This window comes from Babylonia areolata, chromosome 8, assembly GCF_041734735.1.
Source record: "Babylonia areolata isolate BAREFJ2019XMU chromosome 8, ASM4173473v1, whole genome shotgun sequence".
Lineage (NCBI taxonomy): Eukaryota > Metazoa > Mollusca > Gastropoda > Neogastropoda > Buccinidae > Babylonia > Babylonia areolata.
Window position 1 is genome coordinate 22,233,423 of NC_134883.1, and position 9,324 is coordinate 22,242,746.

The 9,324-nt window shown below is 42.5% G+C and overlaps 1 protein-coding gene across 1 annotated transcript in view; it reads right to left on the reverse strand.

The window, feature by feature from the left end:
- Nucleotides 1-9,097: 9,097 nt before the first annotated feature.
- Nucleotides 9,098-9,324, reverse strand: part of LOC143285088 (ninjurin-1-like) — an 8,379-nt gene continuing 8,152 nt past the window's right edge. Inside the window, exon 5 of the mRNA XM_076592298.1 lies at nt 9,098-9,324. This exon is cut by the window's right edge and continues 1,642 nt beyond it. The gene's annotated coding sequence lies outside the window, so the exon portion shown is untranslated.

Consider the following 9,324-nt stretch of genomic DNA (forward strand, 5'->3'; position numbering starts at 1 on the left):
CACACACACACACACACACACACACACACAGAGTTTTCTTAACTCCACTGCCCACAAGGCTGAACTAACCAAACATAAACACCAAAGTTTAAAATAATAATAATAACCTTGGACAAATCAGCTGCCCACTGTCATTATATCCACAAAGTTCTTGACTCATATACTTTAGTTTAGGTTGTGGCGACCAATTCATGCATTAACCAAACAGACACAGTCATACTTATGCAGTTTTATGCAAGTTTTGATGAAAAAGAGATTGACATTTTGATGATTGATTTTCACATGGATATATGAAAATGACTGACAGAATCTTCTTAATAAACAGATGTGCCACCTTCTAACTGCAGAAAATGAGTATTTATGTTATGTCATATGACTCTGATAATGAAAAGTTTTGTTTCTCAAATTAAACCATAATAAAGTCTTTTTTGTGTTTCAGCACAGTAGTGTGGAAAAAAGGAGTCATATTTGAAAATACATAAATAAACAACGAGATTTATTGCTTAACTGACAGTAAATAAAAAGACCAAAGAAGAAGACTACCTGTATTATGCTTCTATAATCCAAAAAAGAAACAAAAGAAATAAATTCAACTTGCAATAATTATCAAAAACTCTTGCATTTTGAAATAGAGCTCTGTTTTATTACTAAATAACTACAACTAGAACAATATGAATTACAAATTCATGGTTTGAAAGTTGTAAATGAACTGTTCTATCCTTCCTTCCTGCTGAGATTGCCCTCAGCCCAACCCTGGAAGGCTTCAAATCCCGAATCTGATCACCTTCCCCCCCCCCCACCTCCCCCCCCCCCCCCCCCCCCCCCCCCCCCCCCCCCCCCCCCCCCCCCCCCCCCCCCCCCCCCATCCCCTGGCCCAGCAACCTCTACCTCAGGAAACCTCAAAAACACGCAAACCCCCCTTATAGTCTACAGAATCTTCACAATGATGAAGGCGGTAGTCAAGGGAAAGAAGAAGAAGATCAGTATTATAAATTACTTTTAATTGTTCTAACATTATCATGAATCATAACTTTTTTCTACCAGCCTTTCAGTATGAGTACACCAGTGGATCGACTGTGATTTCAAAAGCGAGCAGTTTATAGATTTAACAAAATCAGTTAGTTAAAAGAAGAATTCTTGTTGATACCATTTATAAGCACTGCTTGTACAAAGTCTATAATCTGAGTTGAGCCTGTCGATTTATCTTGCCCCCATGCAGGGTACCTCCTTCGGGTAGTCAACCGTTTACTCACAGCTAGTCTGAAATTGATAGGTAGGGGGCCTACAGTTCTCTTAATTACATATCTATCCTGAAAATTAGAACGACAGAAGTCTGGGTAAATGCCTCTACAGCCACCTTCGTTAATCCTCCCTCGCTCGCTGCTTTCGCAGACGACAATTATTGTAAGAGTTCCGAAAGTTTGGTCGCTCGGTGCAGTGCAGGAATTTGAACAAAATCAATGGGAGATTTTCTCTGGACCAAAACAATGTTATCGGATCACTGTCAAAGCGCTGGTCGGCATTTATTCACTCTTTAACCCGCTGTCGAACCTTTATCGAGGGCTATAAAACCGAAGCGTGAGCCAGACGTGGTCACTTTGATCGTTCGCAACTGGGAAAGTCAGAGCGTACGATTCGAACATGGCGATAATTTACAGCACGGGACAAACTTGAGAGTAACTAGGGTGCAGTAAACGTCTTACGATGATTAACACCACTTCGTGAGATAACGGGTACGTCTTGCCCTTGCTAACTTGAACGAGAAAGGAGGAAAAGTGTACTTACATGCAACTCGCTCATTCGTCCTCGCCGCTACAAGCAGCCATGACGGCTTTCAAAACGTTCGCTTGTTGTTGGGGGAAACTCGTACCACGTGACCAAACATCACTCCTGCTCTCGGCAAACCCTCTACAGACTCCGTTCTGGCCAGCTTTGTTTGGCGGTTACTAACAGAACGTGTACATATACTCTTTGGTTTGACTTCCGCAAAAACCGGACAGGCTTGTTCCTTATATAATCTGCAAGTTTGGGATAATGCACAGTTTGGTTAATGTCTGATCATCGTAGGGGAATGATCCCTCAAGTCCTTACCTGTTAGTGTTACACAGCACGCGCATTTTCACATGCACATTGCTGTGACATCTCTCACCCCTCCTTCACGTGCGCACATGTGTGTGGGGGGGAGGGGGTTGGGGGGGGGGAGTGAGTGTGTGTGTGTGTGTGTGCATCCCGATGTGTGTGTGTGTGTGTGTGTGTGTGTGTGTGTGTGTGTGTGTGTGTGTGTGTGTGTGTGTGTGTGTGTGTGTGTGTGTGTGTGTGTGTGTGTGTGTGTGTGTGTGTGTGTGTGTTGTGTTCTTCTTCTTTTGTTACTCTTCTCATGGAAAATTTCGAAAATTTATTCTGCCTTTAACGATTCATACTCTTCAATTCATCATGTTGTTCTCAAGTTATTCTTCTTTCTCCCTCCCCCTTTCTCTATGTCATCTCGGTGTCTGTCTCTGTCTCTGTCTGTCTGTCTGTCTGTCTGTCTGTCTGTCTGTCTGTCTGTCTGTCTGTCTGTCTCTCTCTCTCTCTCTCTCTCTCTCTCTCTCTCTCTCTCAAAACATCTCTGATATTTGTCTTTCCCTGTTCATCGATGATAAAATCATCGATGAAGTTGAGTTCCACCAAGTTTTAGGGGTAGTAATCGACAGCAACCTATCGTGGTCTGAGCATGTTGGAATGATATGCAATACTCTCTTAAAAAAAAGATCTATCAGCTATCCAAGATCAAAGATTTCTTAGATATCCATTCCCATAAAATGTTTTTCCATGCCTTCGTTGAATCTCATATAAATTATGCATCCACTATCTAGGATCTGGCAAGCAAAAATATTCTCAAACCTCTGCAAGGTCTTTATAGACGTGCTCTGAAATTAGTCTGACTAAAATCTTCTTCTCTATCCTTCACAGACTACTATGTTTGACATTCTTCCATTGATATTGAAACTAAGGTAAAACAAAGCAGTTTTCATGTTCAGAATATTTTCTGGTTGTGCTCCACCATCAATTACATGTTCCTTTCGTTTTAATATTAATCCTTATGCTAATAAGTTAATGCTGCCTCTTCCTAGAATTGATCTTTTTATATATAAACCCAGCCTCATGTATTCTGGTGGTTTGCTCTGGAAAATATTCCATCCTCTCTGCATAACGACGCCTAAATTCAAACATGCATATGATTCTCATTTAATGGAAGACGTTGCCGACACCTTCAAATGATTTTATTCGAAATTCTCTCATCCTCTTGCTTTGTCTCTCTGTTACATTCAGTCTGTCTGCAACTGCAGGCATTATTATCATATGCATGTGAAAGTTTACGTATATATTTGTATGTAACCGAATTCCCGTTTGTACTTTGTCGCCGTCATCACTGATCGTCATCGTCGTCATTATCATCGTCAGTATCATCATCATCTCCTCTCTCTCTCTCTCTCTCTCTCTCTCTCTCTCTCATTGTACTACTATATTCATACACAATTTGTATTGAATGCAAGTATTATGATCATGTACCTGTATAATGTTTACTGTGCATTTGAGTGTATTTGAATGCAATGTAAGTATTTCTGTGACCTTTTGTTATCTTGTAAATATTTTGATTTCATTTCTCTTTGCCCTGAGGGCTGGATGTTAAAAAAAAAAAGCATATGCATGCTTATTCCACGTCCCTCATTAAAAAAAAAATTCGTTCGTTCGTTCGTTCGTTGTTCACTCTCTCTCTCTCTCTCTCTCTCTCTCTCTCTCTCTCTCTCTCTCTCTCTCTCTCTCTCTCTCTCTCTGTAGTAGAAAATTCACCTTGATCCACTTGTAAGTAAGCAAACTGCCTATGAACAGCAAAATGGACCAATGCAGAATTGGCTGTCAATCACAATGCCACAAAGCTGCCCATAATTAATTTTAAGCGTCGATAAGATTTCCCCATCAGCTGTTCCCCTTTGCCCTGGACACCCGGCCTCTGTGTGACAACGGTACGGGTGGAAAATACAGGTGTATGCACAGGCAAAGTACACCTGATTCAGTCTCGTTAAGAGCACATTTAATTTCAGCGGGGTTGATGTTCAGGTTGAAACTCAGTGAAGACGTCTAAGCGTTTTGTGGTCGCAAACTCTGGACGGTGGTGGCGGTTACAAGTTGTAAGAGAGAGAGAGAGAGTGAGTGTGTGTGTGTGTGTGTGTGTGTGTCTGTGTGTGTGTGTGTGTGTGTGTGTGTGTGTGTGTGTGTGTGTGTGTGTGTGTGTGTGTGTGTTGAATACACCTACCCCTCAGTAAAAGTAAGCCAATATCGCGTGCGTGCGTGTGTTTGAATATGTGTCGTTTAAATCCCAGTCCTCCCAACCGTCAGTCTGTATGGCAAATAATTTGACTTCACCACGTTCGGTGAATGGTCAAAAAGCTCTGACGTATGATTCATCAGTGTACGAGATCAGTTGCACAGTGTCCATTCTCATTGACTCAAAGCAAAGACATAAGGGGAAAAATCCAGTTCGTTTGTTCGGGGACAGATTTTGCATTGGTCGTTCCCCTTTCTGAACAAGCCTCTTCGTCGAATGATTATCAGTGATCTTCCGGCGGACTTCAAGACCAAAAAGGCCAGCATCTTCTGCAGAACAGGAAGTGATACACTGTAAGGCTTTTTCGGTGTGTGTTACCAGACCAGCAGATCGGCAGATAGAAGCTCTCGAATTAGTCTTTCCAGTGTCTTGGTGAAAGCGTCCAGTCAACGCATATTGAAGAGATCTGCTGCTGCTGCTTCTTCTTCTTCTTCTTCTTCGTTCGTGGGCTGCAACTCCCATGTTCACTCGCATATTACACGAGTAGGATTTTACATGTATGATCGTTTTTACCCCGCCATGTAGGCAGCCGTACTCCGTTTTCGGGGGTGTGCATGCTGGGTATGTTCTTGTTTCCATAACCCACCGAACGCTGACATGGATTACAGGTTCTTTGACGTGCATATTTGATCTTTTGCTTGCGTATACACACGAAGGGGGTTCAGGCAGTAGCAGGTCTGCACATATGTTGACCTGGGAGATCGGAAAAATCTCCACCCTTTACCCGCCGTTACCGAGATTCGAACCCGAGACCCTCAAATTGAAAATCCAACGCTATAACCACTCGGCTATTGCGCCCGTCGTTGAAGAGATCAAATACCGTCAGTGCGGAAGCTGGTGTAGACCCCTTCTGCTTCATCCAGAACACAGCCTTGTTGATAAAGATGATATGGATACTTATATAGCGCCTTGTCCTCCGTCGGAGACCAATCACTGAGAACTTTACAAACACAGAGTCATTTGCACAACAGGCTGTGATGCCTACCCGGGCAGACGGCCGACTGACAGCTGCCATAGTGGGCACTCATCATTCGTAGTTTCATGTGTCATTCAATCAGGTTTCAGTCACGCACACATACACACTCATACAGACATGTAACATTTTACATGCATGGCCGTTTTGTTTTTATTTAACCCGCCATATTGGCAACCATACCCCGTTTTCGGGGACCAATGTGCATCGATGTACCCGTGAATGGGTACTGTATGTTCAGTTCGTGTTTCCTGCGATAGAAAGCAGGGTGATTCCTCTACAGTTCGAGCAGTCCGCCTTTTCTACCGGAGTTGTTCTTGAACGATGATGACTGCGTTACGGAGGTCAGGATGGAGTATCCCCTGCTCCCAGAAGCTGATGAAGAACTCGTGGAGTTACAGTATGATAGCCATGCAGTTCAAAACAATTAACTTCGTCATTTAGTGCTGTACAACGGACCACTATGTAATTGACTGCATTGTGATGCATCAATAAATACAAAACACATCAAACACAAATAATGATAATGTCTCATCGGATCGAAATGTTGTGACCACACTTGTTGACCGATAATAGTTGACACTGAGCTGTCCCAGCACCAATGCAAGGGGGGAGAATTCAGTTATTATCCCCGATTAGACTCGGTGTGATCGCCGTTCTTGTTTGGTGATTCTCTCTCTCTCTCTCTCTCTCTCTCTCTCTCTCTCTCGCACGCACACACGCACGCAAGCACGCACGCACACACACACACACACACACACACACACACACACACACACACACACACACACAGAGTATAAATAGATATTATAAATATTATGTGGCTTCGACTGAATAACTTCACCACCACGAATGTGCTGTCTTCGCTGAGGGTTGGTGAAGCGGAGCATTTGCTTCAGTTCATGGACAGTCCAAAACAGTAAACCAGAACAGAACAACAACAACAACATGATGATGACTCTGACGATGATGACTCTGATGATGACTCTGATGATGACTGATGTCTCTGATGATGATGACTCTGATGATGTTGACTCTGATAATTCTGATGATAATAATGACTCTGATGATGACTCTGATGATCATGATGATGATTTAAAACGAAATCTAAACGTAAATTTGAACATTGTGAGGGATTAGTCCATGTCTGGAGCAGTGTGAGACGCCTTACTGCATGAGTATTGGAAGAGTCGAGATCGCTAGGCCCAGATATGAAGAAAAAGAGGGAGACAGAGAGAGAAGGAGAGAGAGGGGGGAGAGAGAGGGGGGAGAGAGGGGGTGGGGGTGGAGAGAATACGATACGAATATACGAATACGAAATTGTTTATTCAGATTTAGGCCTAAGCCCCTTATTGAAGGGGTAAGTCACAATTATATCAATCACACAAACACTTTTCAAAAAACACATAAGGTCATTGCTTAACATTCACACTTCAGATGCTTATTGTATTTGACAATCTATGTTGATATTGTGATCAAAGTTATAGCAATACGCAATCGCTTTAAGGCATTGTAAATGTATAACGCCACATTGCACAATACGTTTTCAGTTCTGGATGACATAAGCAAATTGAATCTAAAGCGGCATGGGTTATTATAAAACTTAGGCTGGGAGGGGGGGAGAGAGAGGAGAGAGAGGAAGAGAGAGAGGGAGGAGGGAGAAAGAGGGAGGGAGAGAGAGAGTGGGGGAGATAGAGAGGGAGGGAGAGATAGGGGAGAGAGAGGGGGGACGGAGAGAAAGAGAGGGAGAGGGAGGGAGAGAGAGAGGGTGAGAAAGAGAGGGAGGGAAAGAGACAGAGATAGAAGACTGAGAGAAAGAGAGGGGGAGAGTGTGTGTGTGTGTGTGAGAGAGAGAGAGAGAGAGATATGGAGATAGAGAGGGAGAGAGAGGGAGTCAGACAGAGACAGAGAGATAGAAAAGACAGACTGACTGACAGCAGACAAATAGACAGACAGACAGACAGACAGAGCATCAGAGATGGAGACATACAAACAGACAGACTCATTGACACAAAGCAACAGATGACCATACTTGTTACAAAGCATTTAATGGATTTTTTTGTCAACAGATCTTATCATCATGATCCATCATAATAATTTCCGAATCACATATGACGTAATCAGTACTTTTGTCATTTTACATCTTGAATAAAAAGAAACATATTGTATGAAATACAAAGTAAAATCTCAAGCATATTACAAGTGATCAAAGCACGCGAGCGTAATATATTTCAATCTATACATTCATACGAAGAACGAGTGAAACTCATTGTAATGGTATACAGCTTTAAAAAAATTAACAAAAACAAAACAAAAAACAACAACAAACAAACAAAAACAAAAAACTAAATTACTAATGCAAGGTATGGAGCTATTTCAAAACAAACAAACAAAACAACAAAAACAAAAAAAACCACCAAAAATGGAGAGATAGAAAGAGAGAGAGAGAGAGAAAAAGGGGGGCGGGGGGGGGGGGGGTGGGCGGGGGGGAGGGGGAGAGAGAAAACAAGAGAACAAAGACAAGAACAAGAAAGAAAGAAGCAATAAAGTAAGTTAATTACATCACAAATCACTCGTCTACATACATACATACATATGTAGTGCCTTATTTACGGGGCTATATTCATTTGTACACACAATCGAATTGGTTACATATCACAGACTCCCAGGATTTCAAAACCAATGTTGATTTTTTTTCTCCTGAGATCAGAATTTCAACAACAACGTATATGAAGGGTAAATGCATCGTATTGTGGAGTGATGGCCTAGAGGTAACGCGTCCGCCTAGGAAGCGAGAGAATCTGAGCGCGTTGGTTCGAATCACGGCTCAGCAGCCGATATTTTCTCCCCCTCCACTAGACCTTGAGTGGTAGTCTGGACGCTAGTCATTCGGATGAGACCATAAACCGAGGTCCCGTGTGCAGCATGCACTTAGCGCACGTAAAAGAACCCACGGCAAGAAAAGGGTTGTTCTTAGCAAAATTCTGTAGAAAAATCCACTTTGATAGGAAAAACAAATAAAACTGCACGCAGGAAAAAATACAAAAAATGGGTGGCGCTGTAGTGTAGCGACGCGCGCTCCCTAGGGACAGCAGCCTGAATTTCACACAGAGAAATCTGTTGTGGTAAAAAGAAATACAAATACAAATATACAGAAATACTAACTTGAAAAACATCCCTGGATACAGTTACTGTTGCTAAATAAAAAGAATGAATTTTAAAAAAAGAGCAATATTATGCAGTTAAAATACGCTGTTTTCTATAACTTGTTTCGGTTGGATATAAATTTTTTTTCTTGATGACAGTGATGTATATTAAACACACACTTGGCGAGCACGAATCTGATTTATTTACTGGTTGAATTCATATGATTTCCTATCGTGTCAGGCATCACTATTCTATATCTGTTACACGTATCGAAAAATAAAACGACTGAAAAGGAAAAGAACATCTGTGCAAAGTTTGAAGATAAAGGGAGGATGGAAATATCAAAACAAATCGTAATTATAGAAGTTGTATGTGGTATATTGACTGGCATGCAAAAGAATATGTTCGCACAACGGCCTAAACACATGCGCGCGCGCACACACACACACACACACACACACACACACACACAACGGCCTAAACACATGCGCGCGCGCACACACACACACACACACACACACACACACACACACACACTTCTTTCACCCCGACCCCACCCCATCCACACCGACGGCTGAACCTCCGTCCCCACACCAATCCCGCACACACACACACACACACACACACACACACACACACACACACACACACACGTACACTGGCACTTCTCATTCAGACATACGAGAGATGTTCGTTAAATATTTCCCCTGACTCACTTCCCACGGACTGAGAGGAAAGAAATGTGGCACGGGTATCGGTCTTTCTCTACATCGGTACCACCAAGGGTGACACACTTCTCCCATCGCTTTATCCAGCTGTGAAGACCTTGCCTGTT